This window comes from Macaca nemestrina, chromosome 8 (assembly GCF_043159975.1).
Source record: "Macaca nemestrina isolate mMacNem1 chromosome 8, mMacNem.hap1, whole genome shotgun sequence".
Lineage (NCBI taxonomy): Eukaryota > Metazoa > Chordata > Mammalia > Primates > Cercopithecidae > Macaca > Macaca nemestrina.
Window position 1 is genome coordinate 66,275,554 of NC_092132.1, and position 24,945 is coordinate 66,300,498.

Sequence of the window (24,945 nt, forward strand, 5' to 3'; positions counted from 1 at the left end):
AGAAAAAAAATATCCATGGCAACTGAAAGCTAGAGCAAAATGTTAATCATTTGTACTTCTCTTTGACTAGGAAAAACCTCACATTAGCATATTGGGGAGAGGGCTGGAAGGGAGAAAGTGAAAAAAGTCTACAGAATTGACTATTTGGGCTCCATTAATGTTAGCACAGATTCTATTTTCACCACTGGTAATTCTTGTTTACCTCTGCTATCTGTAAATTGTATGATTCTGATAAGAGGATTTCAATTTGTCACTGAAGCACATAGGTATGGCTTCACTGCTGACAGAGGACAATACCAGCAAATGGCATGTAATGGCTTATTTAAAAGCCATTAGCTGTGTAAATGGAATTAAGGGCTACTTTGGACTGGTTGGAAACTTATGATTTTTTTCTTAGTATACAATGAAATTTGGAAATTGCTTAAATGTCACCCTATTTTTAAAGATATGGGAGGCTGTATATGATGAGAGATTGTTAGTATCACAGATTTACTGACATGTGGTATTATCAGTCATCCAATGTTCAAATTAGAGAGAAAGAGAGAACTGCATATTGTGATGTTAATAAGCATGTATTTAAAATTATGACTTAATTGGTTTTTGTTATGCACCGAGCAATGTCTATGTTTATAAGTTAACTCGCTGAATTCTCACAACAATGCTATAAGGTAGGAATTCTTAAATGACTCTTTGCTAAAGCTGTGGATAACCTCACTTTTATGAGAAAAAGAATTGAGTCAGCTCCGCTATTCGGGTCAGAAAAAATTAACCATCAGGAATCATATAGGAGCTTAGGATGTGTGACTGCTTTAAATGTGGATTTGAAGAGGCAGGTATTAAAATCTAAATCAATAATTAACTTAGTTAATTATTTAAGTCATTAATTTAATTTTATAGATGTGAAAACTGAAGCGCAGGTAGGTGCTGTCATCTGAATGTTTGTGTCTCTCAAAATTTATTTGTTGAAGCCTAATCACCAAGGTGATTTTTGGACCTGGTCACTGGTTCCAGAGACTGTACTCTTTAATCAACCAGTGACTGTCAGAAATGCATAATAAAACCACAGGAAGGTCAGTACATTCATGAATGTTCAGGCTTCTTTAAAAGGTGGATAATGGGGGAATGCTTCAATAGACTGAACAAGTTAGACTTTTCCATCCCTACAAGGTTTGTATTTTGTCTCTGGTTCCTGTTCCTCTGAGGAGAGTAATACAAGAGTTTTAACCTGTCTCCAAAATAATATAGGATTTTTATAATATAGGGTTTGCGTATGTGTATATGTTTATCATATGCATGTAAGATACATGATAAACATTTATAATGAGAGGGAAATAACTATGTATACTGATGAACAGATATAGATATAATCAGAGAACACAGGAAGAACTCACATTTATTCAGTACCTGTTCTGTGCCAGGCAATAGTCCAAGAACTTGACATGTATTAGCGTATTTCGCCCTTACCATACATAACCCCATGAAGTAAGTGCTGTGATCTTCTCTCTTATCTTAAAACTGGGAAAACTGAGGCTCAGAGTAGTTTCATGACCTGCCCAGGATACCATAGTAATGGAATTGGGCTTCAAACACACAGTTTAGCTCTAAGGTCCAATCATCTAACCACTAACTATATGATAGTTTTAGTTTCTTATAATATTTCTAATTAATAATGTATCAGGAAGCAAATGAAAAACCGATATGCTAATTGCCCAAATTCACTTTCTCCAACCTGTGTAACTCATGTTTTTTCCGATTGTGAGCTTTAATATTCACCATGAGCATGTTTACAAATGTTTACTTACACAATAATAAACCTGATAATATAAGAACAGCTCTTCCTTCTCATAGAATTGAAGATACATTTAAAGTAGGATTGGCCTGCCTTCAAGGTCTGTTCTAGCAAATCAATACAAAGATCAATAAAAAACAGAATATCTTAGCGGATAACTAGGGTGGTATCTATGCGTTATTTTATTTTAACCAAGGAGAAGGTTATCTCTGCTATTGCATCTGACATTTTAATTTAGCCTCTCTCAATAACTGTATTTGAAAGCAAGCATTTTTTTCTCCATTAGCTACATTTTACTTCAGCTTCGGTACCAAGCTTTTAATCATTCCTCTGACTTCTACGAGCTCAAGTGATTTCAGCTTGCCTGTCACTACTCTCAGGAATCCTGCACTTAGGCGTCAATACAACAGGGATTTCATCACATCCTGAAATGCATTGGCCTGTGGGCTCTACTGACAGACAAGATTTATTACTTGGTGAGTGTAATTTTTTTTGCCAATGAGTAAGTACAATGTCCACGATTTCTGAATCAAAAATATTGAGGATGCATCATCCAGCATATGTTCTGACAATTAGATGGAATATATAATATCACTCCTGTCAATAAAATTTATGGCACATTATCAGCTTTTGTGTGAGGGCAGTGTGGGCAGTTGGAAAATACAAAGTGCAATTCTTGATTTCCTTCATCGATCTCTGCTGGGAGAGGAGACTAACAGGGGAGAAATGACTTTTTCTCTAAAAATTGAACTCGATGGAGATCCTTCTGTCCCTTCCCTCATCTCCTGCCCCGATTCTTTTCCCCACACTTCTTGAGCGTGTTTTATGAAGCAGAAGCTTTATTAAGCACTTATAGATTATAGATGGATATTGTCTCTGCCTAACAGGAGTTCATAGTCTATTTGGAGAAAGAGATATTAAAGTGTGCAATTTAAATATGGTGTTCCATAAGGAAGATGAGAGAGGGAATACAAGGTAGAATGGCATTTAAGGAAACCATGTCAAATCGGCTTAAAGATTAATGGAGGGAAAAGGCTCATAGAAATCCCAGGGATGGAGCAGCAACTTCAGACAAGGCTGAATCTTAGAATTCTGAACAATTTCATTCAAACTTGGGTTATGCTTTTCTTTCTACTGCCTTTATTCTCAGATAGACTTTCCTTATCTAGAGACTACTTTAGGTGTACACCTTACCATTTTAATACACCTAGTAGAAGGGAGGATTTTTCTGGCTTATAATTCCACAGAAGTCCCAGGCTCTATGTTTATTGCCTTAATTGTGGAACATGCTTAGTCCTGTATCATCACTATGGGGTGTGTGTGTGTGTGTGTGTGTGGTGTGTGTGTGTGTGTGTGTGTAAAGCTCTGAGCTCTAATTGCTGTTATCTGGTTCTTATGTTACTCCTGGAATCAGAAAGAGGGATTAATCCCAATGTAACCACATGCACTGTGGTTGATAAAAAATGATTATCTAAAGGAAAACCAAATGCTATTGCTGTTGGAAGCTAAAATGGATACTCATTGGGGGAAAAAGAAAATAGAAAAAATAGAATAAGAAAGCAGCTGCCATTCTTACAATATTTATAGAAGAGAGAATGTTACAGGTTGAGAAGATTTGCTGAAAGGCAATGGTGAAAGTGTATACATAGAAATAACCCAGCAATGCACCAAGGAGGTATGTCCAGGGGATGGAATAGAGCCTAAGTACATAATGTGGCCTTGGATTCTAAACCCATATGGTTGGAATGTTCCTTATGTATAATGAACCATCAACACCTTTGCTACAGTGAAGATTAGAAGTTCAGATACATTCATTTTATAATTATAACAATCTGGAGTGACCAGAAAAATATGAGGAAGGAAGAGCTGAATACTTCTTTCAATTTGGCCAGTGTGATATTTGCATGCTTCTCATCTTGAAGGAGAATTTCAAACCAAAAGCAACACAGAGACTACAAACAAGAAAGGAGGATGACTTTAGCGTCTTTCTTCATTCTACTGTATTCTAAAATAAGGAAGGCAAAGGCAAATACAGTATAATAGAAAAAAAAGAACAGGAGTTTAAATTTGAAAACTTAATTGTAGTACTGGTTATGCTACTGATTAGGTAAGTATATGATGTTGAGGGATTTATTTAATCTCTCTGGGACTCAGTTTTTGTATCTTTAAAATGGAAATTTACATTATCTATCTATCTATCTATCTATCTATCTATCTATCTATCTATCTATCTATGAATATCTTCAGAATTCTTTGAAGATTAAATAAAATATAGATGTAAAAGTATTTTGCAAACACTAAGGTGGTGTTATTAGCATGATCTAGTACATATGAATTTGTAGATTATATTCAATTATTGATTCCTTCTATTAACTGTGAATACAATGTGTATTTTCGGCTGTTCATGATTTCCTATAAAAGTGGAGCTTAACATAATGGCTTAGCTCAAGTAAAATATTATCAAATGTATTATTCATTCATATGTGTTTAATTAAGTTCTAGGCCTTCAATTGTATATAAAATATTTAGGCTTTAGTTTAAAAACAGCAATATGAGAAGATTCAACATGACCCAAATCTGATGTCCAAAACAGATAGATCAAACCACAAGAGATACAGTAAATGAAGTAATCTATTGTAGAGTCTAAAAGCAATAATAATGATTAATGTGTTCAAGGAATTAATGACAAGATGGAGAATTTTAGCAAAAAACAGATTATGTAAACAAAATAAACAAACATCAATTCTATAATTAAAAATAACAAAGTCACTGAAATTAGCTACTCAGTGGGTGAATTTAATAGGAGGTAGGCACAGAGAAAGAGGGAATTCATAACTAATGGAAATTTTTTTATTCACTTATTTATTTTTGAGACAAGGTCTTGCTCTGTTGTTCTGGCTGGAGTGCAGTAGTATGGTTACAGTCCATTGCAGCCTTGACCTCCTGGGTTCAAGTGACCCTCCCACCTCAGCCCTCCTGAGTAGCTGGGACTACAGGTGTGCATCTGTAGTGCACGTGGCTAATTTTTGTAAACAGAAAAGATCTTAAGACCTGTAAAATATGTAAAATGATATAGCATATATACAATCGGAAGTCCAAAGTAAGGGAGAGAGGGAATCATAATAAAACGATATTTAGAGAAACAATGTCTGAGACTTTTTTCAAAACTGCTGAAAGACATCAAACTAAGGTTTAAGAAAATCTAGAAAGATAAAGATAGAGGAAAGCACACCTAAAATCATTAGTGTATGCTTCTGGACATAGGTGTGCTAGACTAAGCAAGTAAAAAATACTGAATGCTCAATTAAATTCAAATTTCAAATAAGTAACAAGTAATTTTGGGGTATAAATATCTCCCATGCAATATCTGGTATATACTTACACCAAAAAATCATTGTCTATCTGAAATTGTAATTTAATTTTGTATTCTCCTGTATTTTATTTGGCAACTCAATATTTAAACCAAAGGTAACCAAGTATATATTTTAAAAGCAACCAAAGAGAGTGACACAATCCCCTCTAAAAAGCAATAATGAACCAACAGATGACTATTCAATAGAAATTATGAAGTCAAAAACAATCCAATGCTATTTTCAAAGTTTTAAAAGAAAATAATAGTCAAACTAGACTGCTGCATTCAACAAAAATATTCACCAAACAAAGAGAAAATAAGACCATTTCCAGACCAAAAAAAAAAAAAAAAAAAAAAAAAAACCAAAAAACCAAAAAACTAGGAAAGGCACGAACTGGCAGAATTAACCTAAATTAAATAATAAAGGATGTTTTAAAGAAAACATCTGCAATTAGCAGATGGAAGCATGACGCTAAGAAAAAAATGAAGCAGCCTGGAAAGATTATCCTCTGAATATTTTAAATTAATTGGAAGAGTGTATGACTGTAGGGAGTGAGATTGGAAGTTTACTGTTGGGAAGAATCATGGGGAAAATTTCTGGTGATGGTAATGGTTTATGTCTTTAAAAAGGTTTGAGTTATGCAATAAATGCAATGATCAAAACTCATTGAATGATACACTTAAGATTTATGCATTTTCGTGCATGTAAAAAAAGAAACTATATGCAAAAATTTAACTCTAGTCATTTATATTTATGCTGAAGTACTTAGGAATGAAGTATACTGATATCTGAATTACTTTTAAATACACAAAAAATAGGTGGATGAAAGAATTGATAGATGGATGAATATATGAGTATATTTGTAATAAAGCAAAACAATATTGATAGAATCAAAATGGTGGCTATATGAGTGTTCTCTGTGTAATTTTTCAATTTTCCTGTATTTTGAAAATTTTCATAACGGAATGGTAGAAAATATAGGTGAATACATGATAATAATATCTCATACATCAGGCTGTTAAGCTGTTCTTGCATTGCTAAAAAGAAATATCTGAGACTGGGTAGTTTACAAAGAAAAGAGGTTTACTTGGCTCACAGTTCTCCAGACTGTACGAGAATGGTGGTGCCATCTGCATGGCTTCTGGGAGCCCTCAGGGAGCTTTTACTCATGGCAGAGGAAAAGGGGGAGTAGGTATACCACATGGCGAGAGCAGGAGCAAGAGAGAGGGTGGGGAGAGGTACCACAGGCTTTTAAAAACCAGGTCTCATGAGAACTCAGTATCATGAGGACAGCACCAAGCCATAAGGGAATCTGCTATCATAACCCAGACATCTCCCACCAGGCTCCACCTCCGATGCTAGGGATTACATCTCAAGGTGAGATTTGGAGAGGACATCCAAGGTATATTAAGGGAGTAAATGGTTATAAGACTTTTGAATTATCCAGGGAATTTTCAAAGTGTGAATTTCAATTAGACTTTAATAATTTAAAAGTGCACGTTGTAATCTCTATGTTAATCATTAAAAGAAGACTGCATTAGAAAATGTATAACTATCAAACTAATAAAAAGTAGATTCAAAATAATACATTGAAATAAGGTAAGAATAAGAATACTTAATTCAAAAAAAGACAAGAATAGAGAGAAAAGTGAACACAATAAAAGTGAGACAATAGAAAAACAGTACAGTACATTTAAATCCATATGTTACAATAATTTCATTAAATATAAATTAAATACCATAGACTGACTACAACATCTAGAAACATAGTTTTTAAAAATAGATTTAAGGTGTCATTGATAATATTATGTAAATACATATGTACTTCTAGACTAAGGAGACCCTGTATAATTAAGATACAAAGATTCAAAATTATTAAACTGGAAAAATAATCATATGCTGTTTATTTTGACGATGAAGATAGCAAAAAGTTTGAAATTTAAAGTATGAAAAAATATATACCTTCTAAGTACTAACCAAAAGATAGTTGATGTAACTATTCTAATACTTGTCAAAGTAGAGTTGAAGTAAAGAAGGATTGCTACAGATAAAGAAGAATATTTATTACTATGAGGAACAACCATCAGAAAGAAATAAAAGTTCTTAATTTCTATACACCAATTATACCAACTCAAAGATCACGATGAAAAATATCACAGAAATAAAAGGAGAAATAGTTTAATTCATAATCATAGTAAAAAATTTAACGTAGTTCTTTCAGTAACTGATAGGATACATAGATGATAGCATTAGTAAAGATATGGAAGATTTGAATAATATAAATAACATTTAGTAAATTATATACAAATTTATGATGAACATCTTTTTGTATAGCACACATATTTTACTAAAATTGATCATTAATTTTATCCTTAGCCATTAAGCAGAAGTCAACAAATGTCAAAAGAATGTTATCCTAACAAATGACAAAAATATAATTAGAAAATCTCCATTTAATGGACAATAAGAAATGCATGTTTCTATAAGTCATTAGATAATTCAGAATTGTAATGAAAATTAATAACTAAGTTAATAACTTTAATTATTTAATAATTAAAATGTAATGATTAATTAAATGTTAATAATAAAATAATTAAATATTAATAAATTTTCATTATATGCTCAATATCTAATCTATATTTCAATCTATGTGATATCTCACATAGATATCACTGGAGAAGAAATACAGATATTTTAAATTGCTTAAAATCTGAATTTAAATATATATTATTTAAGGGGTCAAGGAGAGGACAATGCAAATATTCATGGTAATATTAATTTCCAAAGAAAAAGTTCAAAAACTTCTTAGGTTTTTTATATTACTATTTCTGCTCATTGTTTAAATTGTGGAAAATGATGTAGCAAAAAATCCATTCCTTAGTTTTTATATAATATTCAATAGCTATAAAACTATTTTTTTAGTTTCAAAACCTTGTCAAATTCATAATGAAAAACTGTAGTCAATCCTAATGTCAAAAAATTCTGAAGCACTATAGAATCATTTAGAAATTACTGATTATTTTAATGAAGATAGGCATTATAGCAGCTAAATCAAAAACATATAGTTGGAAGTATTGATTTAGCATGATGCTTTTAATAATATTAATGTTTCAAGTGAAATATTGTACAAACAAAAGTTTATATAATATTTTCAAAAGTATCAAAGGGATTAGAAAAGTATGTGAAGAATAAAATGAAGCAATGAGAAAGAAAAACACATTTTGATGCTAATGGAATTGCAGTGTCTTGTCATTGCTTTCAACTTTTTCCTTTCAGAAAATTTTAAGAGGGAGGAAAATAATCATTTTTGACTGAAATGTCATGATCAGTCCACCTATGATCCAAAACTAAATTTTAGAATATATTATTTTTCTACATTTGATACAGAAATCTCACGTTCAGAATTTAAAATGCTAAATAAATGTTTTGGCCTTTTAGCATCCTAGATGTTTATTACAATTCTTTCAATTATAGTTGCTATGTACAACTGCAATTCTAATTCATACCGATGATAACTCAGTAAGGAGTGGTGGATTGATAAGGCAACGATACATGACTAAGTGAAACCTTAAATTTTTTTCTAATGTCAAGCCTGATTCCTTTGAAATATGATATTTTACTTTCAGGAAAAGAACTGCTGCACACATTTTCAAATACCCCTGTAGCTCTAAGGGGATATTTATTTTTGCTAACTTTACTTTTATTTATTTTTGCTAACTTATTTTTATGTAAGTTAACAATTGTTTTAACTTCTACCTTGGGTGAGGTCTGGTGAAGCTAGCAGCAGATCAAGAGAGAGAAACTGGAAAGAGTTTTACAGTTTTGTTATACTCACAGTGCACAGGGAGGAATATGGCACACCATGCAGGGCCATTCAGAGAAGCACCTGTCAGTCATGAGGCAGAGGGAGAAAAGGGAACTGTGGAATTTAGTGTGGTTTCCACGAAAAGGAAAGGCAAGCTGACTTAGAATTGGCTTATTTGGATAATTTCAGTGAGATCTGGCCCATAGGGGCTGTCCTAGGTAGTCTGATACCTGGCCCTGGGATAAATAATGTGGGTGCTTAGGAGGATGTGAGCACAATTATAGAGGTGGTTGGCAGGTGGGGACTTATCTGGCTGCTAAAGAAATAAAATTAATTGGCTTTAGCCATAGACTCAAAAGTGGGTCAAAACTGCATTTAAAAAACCATATTATGAGAGTGGAGCATATAGTTTCCTCAAATGATAATTCATTAAAAACCACTTCCACAATGCCAAAAGAAAGTCTGTTAAATTCAATGACCATTTCTATCAAAAGCAAAATATCGGAGAATGTAAATATTTAAACTATTTCCATCAGACAAGATGTGTACCTATTTCACAACAAATTATATTCTAGTGACTTTGACTCCCTAATCATTCTAATCAAAATTTTGAATTATTTATATTATGTTTAATAATTTGGTCTGCATAATTTACAAATAATATAATTTGTATGTATTTATAGATAATATAATTCCTTTATAGCAGCTCAAATGGACTTGAACTGAATTGAATTATTTACATTATGTTTAATAATTTTGTTTGCATAATTTATAGATAATAAATTTGTATATTTTTATAGATAATATAATTCCTTTATAGCAGTTCAAATGGACTAAGACAGATTATATTTGCCTGGATAATTTATAATGAAAAGAGGTTTATTTGACTCACAGTTCTGCAGACTATACAAGAAGCATGGTACCAGCATTGGCTTCTGGCAAGGACTTCAGGAAGCTTCCATTCACAGTGAAAGGTTGAGGAAGAGCTGGTGTGTCACATGGCAAGAGATGCAGCAAGAGAGACAACAAACAGGTGCTAGCCTCTTTTTAAAAAATCAGCTCTAGTGAGGAGTAATAGAGCAATAAGTCACTTATTACATCTAGGAAAGCACTAATCCATTCATGAAGGATCTGCTCCCATAACCCAAACAATTTTCATTAAACTCTGCCTCCAATATTGGCAATCAAATTTCAACATGAGGTTTGAAGGGAACAAACTATATCATTCCACCCCTGGTCCCACAAAACGCATGCCCTTCTCACACTGCAAAATTTAATCATCCCTTCCCAATAGTCCCCAAAAGTCCTAACTTGTCCCAGTAACAATTCAAAAGTCCAAAGGCCAAACCCTCATTTGAGACTCAAGGCAAGTTCCTTACAACAGAGAGCCTGTAAAATTAAAAAAAAAAATCAAAATGAGTTATTTCCTTCTAAGATACAACGGTGGTACAGGCATTGAATAAATATTCTCTTTCCGAAAAGGTAAAATCAGCCAAAAGAAAGGAGGAACGGGCCTTTCTTAAGTCCAAAACTTAGCAGGGGAGACATTAGATCTTAAAGCTCCTAAACAATTCCCCTTGACTCCATGTTCTTTATCCTGAGAACACTGGTGCTGATGGTGGGTCCCCAAGGCCTCAGGTGGTCTCACCCCCATGACTTTGCTGGGCACCGCCCATGTGGCTGCTGTCACAGGTTGGAGACCAATGCCTGTAGTTTTTCCAGGTTGAGGTTGCAAGCTGCTGATGCCCCTGCCATTCTGGCATCTAAAGGATGATGGCCCTATTCCCACAGCTCCACTAGACAGTGCCCCAGTAGGGCCTCTCCACAGGGGCTCCAACCCCACATTTCCTTTTGATGTTGCCCTAGTAGAGTCTCTTTGTAGTGGCCCTGACCACTACAAAGGTGCTTCTGCCTGAGCACCTTGGCTTTCCAACATATCCTCTGAAAAGTAGGCAGAAGTTGCCAATGCTCCATTACTCTTGCATTCTGCATACCTGCAGACTTAAAACCATGTGGGAGTTTCCAAGGCTTATAGCTTGCACCCTTTAGAGAAGCTGTCCAAGCAACACTGGGGACTCTTTGAGCCACAGCTGGAGCTGGAGTGGTTGGGATGTAGGGAGCAGCATCCCAAGGCAGTGTAGGGCAGCAGGGATGGTCCCCCAAACCATTCTGTTCTCCTAAGCCTCTTGGCCTGTGATGGGAGGGGTGGCCTTGAAGATTTCTGAAATGACTTCAGGGCCTTTTCCCTATTGTCTTGACTGTTAGTGTCTGACACCCTTTTATCCATGCTAATCTCTGTAGCAAAGAATTTCTAAGCTGCACCTTTGAAATGACCGTTCCTTCCCTACTACATGGACAGCCTGTAAATTTTCCAAATTTTTATACTCTGCTTCCCTTTTAAACATAAGTTCAAACTTTTGGTCGTTCCTTTTCTCCCATATTTAGTCTTAAGCTGTTAGAAGCAGCCACATCACTCCTTGAATAGTTTGTTGCCTAGAAATTTCTTCTGCCAGGTACCGTATATCATCACTCTTAAATTCAGCCTTCTAAAAGTCCTAGGGCATGGGCACAATGCAGCCAAGTTCTTTGCTATGGCACGACAAAAGTGACCTTTGCTCCAGTACCCAATAGGTTCCTCATTTCCATGTAAAACCTCAACAGTCTGGCCTTTGATCTATATATTTGATATGATTTGGCTATGTCCTCACCCAAATCTCACCTTGAATTCCCATGTTGTGGGAGGGAGCTGGTGGGAGGTAATTGAATCATGAGGGCAAGTGTTTTCCATGCTGTTCTCATGATAGTGAATAAGTCTCACAAGAGCTGATGGTTTTAAAAATGGGAGTTTCCCATACAAGTTCCCTCTCTCTTTGCCTGCTGCCATCCATGTAAGATATGAGTTGCTCCTCCTTGCCTTCTGCCATGATTGTGAGGCCTCCACAGCTAGGTGGAACTGTAAATCCAATAAACTTCTTTCTTTTGTAAATTGCTCAGTCTCGGCTATGTCTTTATCAGCAGTGTGAAAATGGACTGATAAAATATTTACATCAGCATTTTGGTCACAATCACTTAACCAGTCTCTAATACATTCTAAACTTTCCCTCATCTTCTTGTCTTCTTCTGAGCCCTCCAAACTCTTCCAACTTCTGCCCATTACCAAGTTCCAAAGCCGTTTTCCCATTCAGCTATCTTTATAGCAATGTTCCACTCCTCCATGCCAATTTTTTGTCCTAGTCTGTTAGGGTTGCTGTAAAGCAATACCTGAGGCTGAGTAATTTATAAAGAAAAGATATTTATTTGGATAACCGTCTGCAGATTATACAAGAAGCATGGTGGCAGCATCAACTTTGGGTGAGGACGTCAGGAACCTTCCACTAATGGCAAAAAGCTAAGGGGAGATGGCGTGTGACATGGCAAGAGAGGGAGCAAGAGAGAGAGGGGAGGGATATTCTAGGCTCTTTTTAACAATCAGTTGTTGTGGGAACTAATAGAGGAAGAACTCACTTATTACTGCAAGGATAGCACCAATCTGTTCATGTAAAATCTGCTACCTGACCCCCAAAACTCCCATTAGACCCCATCTCCAATATTGGGGATTAAATTTCAATATGAGACTTGGAGGGGACATATATCTAAACTTTATCATAATTGTTATTGTTGAAAATATATATACGTTAATACCTCAAAACATTTTTACTTGGGGAAGGGTTGTACCTTTTTCTATATTGTAAAAATAAATAATATAAGAAAAATGCCTGTTTGATGTCACTGCAAAAAATATCTGCCCAGGTCAATTTTTTATTTTTGCTTAATAGGCAGAAGTTTCGCCTCCTCCATTTGAAAGCTGCACTCCAGAACAGAAATTCACCAGAGCATAGGATTCAGAAGGGGAAGGAGTGAATGCAGAAAGTTGATTGGAGTGTGCACCATGGGACCTTGGCTGCAGATTTTCTCGGTAAGAGGCAGACAATGATGTCCCATGGCAGCCATAGGGGAGAGGCAAGAGCAGAGTTAGATCAGCTTTTGTCTTATTTATTCTCTCCTAGCTACACTTGCTGTCCCCTCCCTGTCCAAGGTTGCAACAGCATGTCTTCCATATCGCCCATAGCCTACCCACTCGAAAACAGCTCTTCAACTCCCTAGATGTATCTCAGTTTTTATTACTGTAAGTTAGTTTTAAAAATGTTATTTTCTGGCCAACTCAGGTAGATGTGGGACCTTGGCAGGATTCCTTCACTAAGGTTTGAAAGTGCTTCATGCCATTGCATCTGAAACTTTAAAGCAGAAACATGAAGTCTGCCCTGGAATCATTAATAATTTGGAGATTTGTGTGGGGTGCGGGAAACGTAGCTGTAGGAAATTTTATTTCTAATTTTATTGTATGCCTGCTTACACTAAAATTTTTCTAGAGGAAAGAGACTATTTTGGTATCCTTCTGCCACCTCCATGTCTTTATTGCTTAGAAGCTCATCATTGTAATGTAAAAGTGTCAAACTTTATGCAGAGCTGAATGGTAAAAGGGAGTGTACATAATCGTTCAAATTCAACGGCCATACAGCAAATGTAGAAAGGGGAAACTATAAAGTAGTCAGGTCACATCTATAAAAGATTTGGTACAAAAGGTCAGCATGCGTAATGCATTGGTGATGCAGAGACATTGATAAGACTCTTTAATATGGTACAGTGATTTACAAGTCAGCTGCCACTTAGCAACAATTAAAAATTCAATTCAGTTGTAAATGCAATTAAAAAGGTAAACACATTTCCATTTTTGTATAAATAGGAATACACAGAAATACACCTATAAGCTTTTGAAGTCATTTTCTTTAAAGACATAAACAGTGCCTATACCATCTACTTTATATTGATTTGTATGTATATATGGTATAGAGCACAGAGGCAATATTTTCAGGGGGGGTTGAAAGCCTTTCCAGTATCTAGGATTCTAAAATAGTTCAGTAAAACTAGAAGACAGTCTTCTTTAATGTGCATTTCAAATTTTATTTATACAGGGGGATGGATGTTACTCTTTGTTTCATTATCAGTAGCTAAGTGAGCATTAGAAAGCTTAATTAAGATAATATTAACGCAGTTTTAGACTTTAGAGACTCAGATGGATTTTTCAGATTAAGAATTGAATTTCATTTTATCAGATTTGTGATTTTACTCTGATTTGGTAATAGGAAAAAACAAAATGTCACATTAGTCTTCTTCTTTCTTACAATTGTGCTACAATCTTGATTTTGACTTAGGAGGGGAACACATTTTATCTTCCTATTTGAATACTGGCTCACCAGGTTTTATATTTCTGTGAGATTCAGCTAAACAGCATAAATGTTAGAAATATGAATTTCTGCTTCCTATATCAGACAATCTTTACAATCACACTGAACACAAATGAGCTCTCAACTACCATAGTTCCAGCCAAAGCCCATGTTTACTGAATAGTAATAATCAGATTTGAAAACAGCTTATGAGATGCTTTTTTGCTTTCTCTGTGTATCATTCAAAATTGCCTTGGTTTGCATGTCAAGAAAAGTGGCAATTAAGAACAACATAATAAGGAGTCCAAAAGGAGGCAGCCCCAGTTGCAGAAGCAGCAGAACCCCCTCCCTGCCCCAGGCACCCACTGTCTTTCCAGTCCACCATCCTTAGTCTCTGGCTTTCATCTTCCTGCTTACAAAGATGGCAAGCTATCCAGGCCCACAGAAAGGTAAAGGGAGAAAGACTGAAAGGACAGGCCTTTTAAAAACTTTCTGGAAGTCCAGCCCAGTCACTGTTGCTTACCTTGCTTCATACCAAACTGGATCACGTAGACATTGCAGAAGGCAAGGGAGTCTGGGAAGGTGGAGTCTTTTAAATGAACATAACCCTCTTTTAAATGAGTATATTGTGACTCCAAAAATCAAAGTTTTTATAGGAAGGAGGGAATAAGGGATTTTGAGTAGGCAGCTAAGAGTGTGTGCCACTCTGCTGTTAGATGCTGGTGATAGAACTCATTGGGTAATATCTTAGGGAAGGGCTGATGAGTCTTAGTTTCCTAAAATGACCTTGACAATAACTGATAACTACTATGTACATCTGTGGCAGGTAGAACAACTGAGAAAACAGGATCTCTAGCAGCAACAAAAATAGGTAAATGTTTAGACAAATCCTCTGGTGTCCTTAAAAAGGCAGAATGAGGATGGGAGCAAACACTCACTCAAGAACAAATTTCTCACTAGAGAAAGTGTACTCCAGGGTTCCTGGGTTTTTAGGTAAGCACTGTGAAAAAGTACTCACTTGCAACTGTTCTACCTTGAGTTCTTATTGTTGCGAAAAGCTCCAGGAAGCAGTTTAGCCTCAGGAAAAAAAAAAAAAAAAAATGGATCCAGAGATGCCTTAGTTGGAGATGAACTTTAGCAAACTCTCCTCATACTAAAAATCCCCACCCAGGGAGGAGCTTATTTGCTACTTACTATACATGCGAGGTATGTAGAAGCATGGCTGGCGACCATACCTGTGCCACCTTTTCTCCACCTCTACATGCAATGGTTGCAGCACACCAGTCCAATAAAAGTCATGTTTTCACCCTTGTTAGGGGACGCTCTCCTTTGGGAAAGTGTCCTCGCTGTCCTCCTTGTTTGCTGCAAGTAATAAAATCCTCTTCTTATATCCTCCCTGGTTGCGGTCATTGGACTATCACCTGCCAATCGAACCCGCCCACGTAGTGTGAGTAAAAAAGTAATTTAATTGAAAAGCAATTTAGAAAAATTCAGAGTTCAAGGTCAAAACAGAGAGACAAGGATGCTGTCCAAGGTTGAAACACTGAATTGGACATGTATCTGTATGGTAATTGATATTCTAGCAAGAGGAATAACAGAAGGGAAACATATCTATTCTGAATATTTCTATAGAACTAACCATTGGCTACCCCTAATAACTGTCACTTATGCTTGTTTGGCTTTGACTATGTGCTACCAGTCTTTTCAATGTTTAAGTTTTGTGGGTATATAGTAGGTATATGTATTTATGGGGTGTATGAGATATTTTGATACAGGGATACACTGTGTAATAATCATATCAGGGTAAATGGGTAAATGCTCATCACCTCAAGCATTTATCACTTGTGTTACCAATAATCTAATTATATCTTTTAGAATTTTTTAAATGTACAATTAAATTATTATTGACTATAGTCACCCCGTTTGATTGCTTTATCACTGCCCCTTCGGTTTTGTTTTCTAACATATGCTTTAAGCCTACCTCTTTTTCACTTTATCACTATGTTCTAAACTTTTGCATCCCTGCCCTGCCATGGATTTTGACCCTGACAACCCAGAGCTCCCCAAAGGGTTCCTCTTCTTTACTACAAGTAATGTAGCCAGGGTTCACCCAGGACAAAAGCAGCCACTGAAATTTCTTCTTGGCAGGTGAGCAAAGCAACTTAAAAAAAAATTAAAAACCCTTCACCAAAGAAGATACACAGATAGCAAGTAAGCATATGAAAAGAAAAGTGCTTCACCTCATATGTCAAGAGGGAAATGCAAATTAAAACAACAGTGAGAAACCACCATACATCTATTATGATGGCAAAAATCCAAAGCACTGACAACACCAAATGCTGGCAAGGACGTTGAGCAAAAGGAACTCTCATTCACTGCTGGTGGGAATGCTGCATAATGATACAATCACTTTGAAAGGAAATTTGAAAGTTTTTTACAAAAGTAAACATACCCTTACTGTATGATCTTACAATTGCACTCCTTGGTGTTTACTCAAAGGACCTGGAAACCTATGTCTGCACAAAAAGCTGCATACAGATGTGTATAGCAGTTTTATTCATAATTGCCAAAACCTGAAAGCAACCAAAATGACATTCAGTAGGTTATTGAATAAATACACTGTGATACCACCAGACATTGGAATATCGTTCAGTGATAAAAAGAAATGAGCTATCAGGGCATGAAAAGACGTAGTGGAATAGTAAATGCATATTGCTACGTGAAAGAAGCCAACCTGAAAGATTCCATACTGTATGATTCCATAGTTTTGGAAAAGGCAAAACTATGGGGACAGTAAAAAGATCAGTGGTTTCTAGGGTTTTAGGGAAGAGAGGGATGATTAGGTGGAGCACAAAGGATTTTTAGGGCAGATATTGTATGATATTACAATGGTGGATACATGTCATTACACATTTGTCCAAACCTATAGAATGTACAATACCAAGGGTGAAAGCTAATGTAAACTGTGGACCTCTAGTGCTAATAATGTGTCCATGTAGGTTCATCATTTGTAGTAGATGTACTCCTGGCTCAGATGTTGATAGTGGGGGTGGCTATGCATGTGTAGAGTCAATAGATAACATGGAAAATCTTTATACCTTCCACTTAATTTTTGTGCGAACTTAAAACTGCTCAAAAAATTGCAACCAGAATGATTTATTTTTGTATGTTTCTACCTTTATTCATATCACATGGCTACTCAGTTGTACCAATCCAATTCATTGAATAGTGCCTGTTTTACACACTACTTTTATATACAATCTTTATCATACATAGGCATATGTTGATGATATTGCAAGTCTGGCTCCACCACTGCAATAAAGCAAATATTACAATAGAGTGAATCACATTAGTTTTTGGTTTCCCAGTACATATAAAAGTTATGCTTACATTATACTGTAGTCTATCGAGTGTGCAATAGCATTATGTCTAAAGCAATGTGTGTGCATTATTCTATTTTTTTTTCAAATGAAATATTCTATTTTTAAAAATTTTGCTTTTAGTTCTGGGATACATGTGTAGCATGCAGGTCTGTTACATAGGTATACATGTGCCATGGTGGTTTGCTGCACCTATCAACCCGTCATCTAGAATGATTTTTTTTTTAAAGTTTGTACAATAGAATGAATCAAATGTACACTGTACGAATTTGGAAAATATATAAAAACAACAAAAAGAAAAGAAAAACAGCATATTCTCACTGACCTGAGATTACTGTTAACATTTTATTTGCCTTTCCATATGAATAAATTTTTATCTTATCTATATCCAGTCCTTAAATAAATTTCTCCAGATGTCCCCAAAATACTTTTTTAAAAGCAAACTTGTGTCTGTTGGCTATATGAATGTCCTCTTTTGAGAAATGTCTATTCATATCCTTTGCCCACTTTTTGATGGGGTTGTTTTTTTCTTGTAAATTTGTTTGACTTCTTTATAGGTTCCGGCTATTAGCCCTTTGTCTGATGAGTAGATTGCAAAAATTTTCTCCCATTCTGTAGGTTGCCTGTTCACTCTGATGGTAGTTTCTTTTGCTGTGCAGAAGCTCTTTAGTTTAGTTAGATCCCATTTGTCAATTTTGGCTTTTGCTGCCATTGCTTTTGGTGTTTTAGACATGAAGTCTTTGCCCATGCCTATGTCCTGAATGGTACTACCTAGGTTTTCTTCTAGGGTTTTTATGGTATTAGGTCTAACATTTAAGTCTCTAATCCATCTTGAATTAATTTTCATATAAGGAGTAAGGAAAGGATCCAGTTTCAGCTTTCTACTTATGGCTAGCCAATTGTCCCAGCACCATTTATTAAATAGGGAATCCTTTCCCCATTTCTTGTATTTGTCAGGTTTGTCAAAGATCAGATGGCTGTAGATGTGTGGTATTATTTCTGAGGACTCTGTTCTGCTCCATTGGTCTATAGCTCTGTTTTGGTACCAGTACCATGCTGTTTTGGTTACTGTAGCCTTGTAGTATAGTTTGAAGTCAGGTAGCATGATGCCTCCAGCTTTGTTCTTTTGACTTAGAATTGTCTTGGAGATGCACCAACAGACACATGAAAAAATGCTCATCATCACTGACCATCAGAGAAATGCAAATCAAAACCACAATGAGATACCATCTCACACCAGTTAGAATGGCAATCATTAAAAAGTCAGGAAACAACAGGTGCTGGAGAGGATGTGGAGAAATAGGAACACTTTTACACTGTTGGTGGGATTGTAAACTAGTTCAACCATTATGGAAAACAGTATGGCGATTCCTCAAGGATCTAGAACTAGAAGTACCATATGACCCAGCCATCCCATTACCGGGTATATACCCAAAGGATTATAAATCATGCTGCTATAAAGACACATGTACACATATGTTTATTGCGGCACTATTCACAATAGCAAAGACTTGGAATCAACCCAAATGTCCATCAGTGACAGACTGGATTAAGAAAATGTGGCACATATACACCATGGAATACTATGCAGCCATATAAAAGGATGAGTTTGTGTCTTTTGTAGGAACATGGATGCAGCTGAAAACCATCATTCTCAGCAAACTATCGCAAGAACAGAAAACCAAACACCGCATGTTCTCATTCATAGGTGGGAACTGAACAATGAGATCACTTGGACTCAGGAAGGGGAACATCACACACCGGGGCCTATCATGGGGAGGGGGGAGGGGGGAGGGATTGCATTGGGAGTTATACCTGATATAAATGACGAGTTGATGGGTGCTGACGAGTTGATGGGTGCAGCACACCAACATGGCACAAGTATACATATGTAACAAACCTGCACGTTATGCACATGTACCCTAGAACTTAAAGTATAATTAAAAAAAAAAAAAAGCAAACTTGATATAATCTGTTTGTTATGCCATTTGAGGTTTTATAATTTAGGATAGTGTTTTCCTAAGACACTGTTTTGTTGACTAGATCTACTTAGATATCCTGCAGAAGGCCCTAACTTCTAAATTTGTCTTTTTCAAGGTCATTCAACAGAATTTTTGGTGATGATAGAAACATTTCATATTTATGCTAAACAATAGGGCAACATATTATTCAGAGTTCTCCAGAAAGACAGAACTTGCAGGATACATATATAGATATGTGAGAGTGGATTTATTGGCGGAATTTGCTTATGGGATTAAGGAGGCTGAGATGTCCCATGACAAGCTATCTTCAAGCTGGGTACCCTGGGATGCCAGTCCACGTCCAAAGGACTCAAAACCAGGGAAGTTGTTACTGTAACTCTGAGTTTGAGACCAAAGTCCTGAAAACCTTGGGGAGCACTAGTGTTAAGTCCTGGAGTTCAAAGGCCAGGGAGCCTGGAGTTTTGATCCCCAAGAACAGAAGAGGACAAGTGTATTCCAAGTCTAGGAGATAGATAGACAAATTTGCTTTTCCTACTTTTGTTCTCTCTGGGCCCCTGGCCAATTGGAAGGTGCCTCTCTACATTGAGGATGGATCTTCCCCATTTAGTCCGGCCAGATTCACACAGCAACCTTCTGTGGAAACACCCTCACAGACACATCCAAAAATAATTCTTCACCAGGCTTCTAGGTATACCCTAATCCAGCTGACACTAAAGTTAACCATCAAAGGTAGCCACTTTTCACATGTGGCTATTGAGTACTTGAAACTTGCCTGGTGTGATTGAGCAAGTTAATTTTAATCAATTTAGATTCAAATTTAAGTTAAATTTGAATTAAAATAGCTGCCATCTGTGGCCTGTGGCTATTGTACTGAACAGCACAGGTTTCCTTGCTTCTTCCCTCTCAGGCTGGGCTTATCCTTCTTTTCCTGTATTTCCTGTTAACTGGAAAATGTAGATAGGCCTAATACTAGGCAAATTGGATGGAATACTTCCTGAGGACATTGTGTACTGCATATTGTGTTATATCAGGAGACACTTTACTATTTGCTAGGCCCACCATTAGTGATACTAAGATTGACGCCAGGATAGCATGATGACAAAATGACTCATTCAATACCCAGTCACAATTTTCCCCTTGAGTCTAGAAATCCATGGGGTGGCTGGAGTGGAGGTAAACACATGTCTGGTTCATTCTCAACTATATCTTTCAAATTTTTTTTAACACCAATATATAATTCTTGTGTGTGTCTAATTTTTATAAAGGTGCAGAGTTATGATCTTTTAGCTCTGCCATTGCTTCTGCATTATTATACTGGCTTTTCTTTTTGTAAAGAAGAGCTTTCCTGATTCACTGGGGCTGTTTGGTTACTACATCCATCAACAAAGGTAAATGCTTTCTTTTCCTTCATTTACCACTTTTTTTTTTTTTTGAGACGAAGGTTTCACTCTTGTTGCCCAGGCTCGGGTGCAATGGTGAGCTCTGGGATCACCACAACCTCTGCCTCCTGGGTTCAAGTGATTCTCGTGCCTCAGCCTCCCAAGTAGCTAGGATTACAGCATGTGCCACCATGCCTGGCTAGCTTTTTTGTATTTTTAGTAGGAGATGGGGTTTCTCCATGTTGGTCATGCTGGTCTCGAACTCTTGATGTCAGGTGATCTGCCTGCCTCAGTCTCCCAAAGTTCTGGGATTACAGGTGTGAGCCATAGGATATTTTATAATAACCACCTCAAATGGTAGAAGTTTTCTGGCTTTTCCTGTAGTGAGTACTATGAAGAAATTATGTTTTTTATTAATTCAAAGAGTTTCCGACTGGGTGCGGTGGCTCATGCCTATAACCCCAGCACTTTGCTCCCAGGTGAGATGAGTGGATCACCTGAGGTCAGGAGTTCAAGACCAGCCTGACCAACATGGCAAAACCCTGTCTCTACTAAAAATAAAAAAATTAGCTGGGCTTGGTGGCGTGCACCTGTGGTCCCAGCTACTCGGGAGACCGAGACAGGAGAATGGCTTGAAGACAGGAGAATAGCTTGAACCCAGGAAGCGGAGGTTGGAGTGAGCCGAGGTCATGCCACTGCACTCCAGCGTGGGTGATAGAGCAAGATTCTGTCTCACAAAACAAAACAAACAAAAAAAGAGTTTTCAACCCACTACAGTCACTTTTTAAAAATTAAATTGTTGAGCTGGACCCATGAATTTACCTTCAATCTGGCTTTTGATGTTACTTTTAAAATGAGACTCAAAGTTTGCTGTAGACTTGCTTAGGGAGGTACATCATGGGTTTATACAGACTGTGCCCTGAGAGCAGATGATAGCCAATATTATGCCCCTCTCTAACATCTCTTTCGTAAGGCTCCAACATCATCCCCACCTTTCAAACATATTTCTCTTTTTGTTCATCTGGGCAAGGCAGAGTGTTTAGTGGAAAGCCAGCCTAGCCTGAGACTGGAAGATTCTTACATGGTTTAAACAGTGTGAATATAGGCAGTGAGTACCTATGTTTAATTTTCAAGGCCATAACTTCCCTAACACACCAAGTGCTGACATAACTTAAAGCAAAGAACCCAAGATGGCCCATACTGAGTACTCTTCTGTATCCACTCCTGGATATAGTGCAAGATACAGACTTAAAGGGCGGAGGAGACAAGAGAAACACATAATAAGTCTTGAGGTGTAAGATAAGGAGCTGTAATTTGTAAGACACTCAATTTTAACTCTCGAGTTAGGTAGAGCGCTCAAAATGGAATAGTATGATTTCATGTTGGGTCAAACAACATGGAAGTATAGGGTGCACACCCTTATACTCCAGTATGTACATGTATATCTGAAAAGACTGCAGTTTGTCATCTTGTAGTTTGCACTGAGCTTTTGTGAATTTCAGAACATGTGTATCTTGTTGGGAATGGATTTCCTCTACCAGTCTGGCAGTACTGGGAGGTAAAGACTGAGGCTGAGAAGTGTCCTGGGAGTTTATGTGATGTGGGGTAGACATGTCATAATTGGGTTTAGCAATGGATGATTTATATGCCTTGATCTTTTAATGCCCACAATATGATTCTAATGGTAAATTTTAGGTATCAACTTGACTGGATTAAGGGATACTTCAATAGCTGGTAAAGCACTATTTCTGTAGATGCCTGTTAGAATGTTTTTGTAAGAGATGGGCATTTGAATCAGCAACTGAGTAAAAAAGATCCACCCTCATTCAGTGTGGTCCAGTGCCACCCAATTGGTCAAGGTCCCAGAGAACAAGAAGGTAAAGGCAAAGCAGATTTGCTGTCTCTAGATCTCTCTCTCCTAGAGCTGGGGTGCACCTTTTCCCCACTTTTAGACATCAGAACTCCAGTTTCTCTGGGCTTTGGACTTCTGGACTTGCACCAGCAACTGCTGTGTTCTCAGGCCTTTGACCAGGACTGAGTTTCACCCTAGTTCTGAGGCTTTTGGTCTTAGACTGAGCCATGCTACAAATTCTTTGCTTGTCCAATGTGCAGACAGCCTATCATGAGACTACTCAGCCTCCATAATCATGTGAGCCTGTTCCCCTAACACATCCTTTCTCAGACATCTATATCTGTCTATCTCTCTATCTTCCTACCCTGTTGGTTCTGTCTCTGTGGAGGATTGTGATTAATATGGAAATAATAGTGGTTTCTGATACTTCTAAATTACTTCATAGCTGATAAGGCACATCTCTATATAATACATAGCTTGCTTTTCACACATACACAAATAATTTAGCAACTTGGATTTTATTGTATCCTGATTTTCAGTGAAAAAAATAAGGCCTATAGGAATAATTTGCTTTGATTTTTTCATCTAGCAAGTGACTGTGTTGGGATTTAAAACCAAGTCTACTGGGAGGCCGAGGTGGGCAGATCACTTGAGATCAGGATTTCGAGACCAACCTGGCCAACATGGTGAAACCCTATCTCTACTAAAATACAAAAAATTAGCTGCACATGGTGGTGTGCGCCTATAATCCCAGCTACTCAGGAGGCTGAGGCAGGAAAATCGCTTGAAACCGGGAGGCGGAAGTTGCAGTGAGCCAAGATCATGCCACTGCACTCCAGCCTGAGCAACAGAGTGAGACTCCATCTCAAAACAAAAACAAAAACAAACAAAAACAAACTCAAGTTAGTCATTAACTCAGTTGATAACAATTTATTAAACACTATTTGTCAAGCCCTCTGTTAGACATTAAGGACACATTGCTGCACAAGACGGATACATATTGTATTTCCTTCAGGGAAAGTATAATGTAGCTCACAGCCCTCCCATAAGCCTGTTCTATAAAGCCACTTAAAAGCATATCTCACACTCACCCCATCATTATATTCTCTCATCACTGTCCTTCTTCCAAAAAGCAATAAATACAACTGCTCTTCTCCTTGTGTTTTCTATCACAGTAAATGTTTCTATCACAGTAAATGTTTACTCAATGGCTCTCTGAGGAACCTGGGAGACAGTCTTCACCTTTCCTAATTACTTCATTATATTGAATCCACTCCCAAGTCCTGAAGACTGTATTTTCTAATTTTTTTACTCCCATACCTCACTATCTATTTTCATCACTGCTTCCACAGATTAAAGACTTATTTCTTGATTGAACTATTGCAACTATCATTGAATAGGTGTCCTTGTCTTTAATCCATGATTTATGCTTCACGTGGTTGCCATAGTGCTTTTTCTATAATGTATATCTGTTCTTTGAAGATTTTGCTTTCAAATGCTTTTATTAATATTACATTCAAATTATTTTTTCTTTCTTTCTTTCTTTTTTTTTTTTTTTTTTCTGAAGCAGAGTCTTACTCTGTCACCCAGGCTGGAGTGCAGTGGTGCAATTTTGGCTTACTGCAACCTCCATGTCCTGCGTTCAAGGGATTCTCCTGCCTCAGCCTCCAGAGTAGCTGGGATTACAGGCATGCGCCACCATACCCAGCTAATTTTTGTATTTTTAGTAAACACGGAGTTTTGCCATGTTGTCCAGACTGGTTTTGAACTCCTGGCCTCAAGTGATCTGCTTGTCTCAGTCTCCCAAACTGCTGGGATTGCAGGTGTGAGCCACCACGTCCATCCAACATTCACAATTTTATTTTAAGTCCAAACTTCTTAGCAAGGGCCTTCATGATCTAGCTTCTGCACGACCCTTTGCTTCTTGTTTCAGAGGAGTCTGTGACTCACATCACATCCCAAAACTCCACCGTGCTAAAATATTTGTAGCTCTCAAATGTGGAACTACAGGATAGCCTTCTTTGTTTCAACCTTCCTCACCACCCCACCAACCTGGAGCTATTTTAGATAGTGTGATCAAGTAATTTATTCTATAAACTGGGACCTATTGAGAGTGAAAGAGGAGTTATTAATAATTATTT

The 24,945-nt window shown here is 36.9% G+C and overlaps 1 long non-coding RNA gene across 2 annotated transcripts in view; it reads left to right on the forward strand.

The window, feature by feature from the left end:
* Positions 1-66: 66 nt before the first annotated feature.
* Positions 67-24,945, forward strand: part of LOC105483545 (uncharacterized) — a 164,883-nt gene continuing 140,004 nt past the window's right edge. For both annotated transcript variants that reach the window (XR_011606939.1, XR_011606940.1), the window contains exons 1-4: positions 67-187; positions 2,076-2,265; positions 9,842-9,980; positions 12,763-12,902. This is a non-coding gene — a long non-coding RNA (uncharacterized lncRNA). The remainder of the gene's footprint in view (positions 188-2,075; positions 2,266-9,841; positions 9,981-12,762; positions 12,903-24,945) is intronic.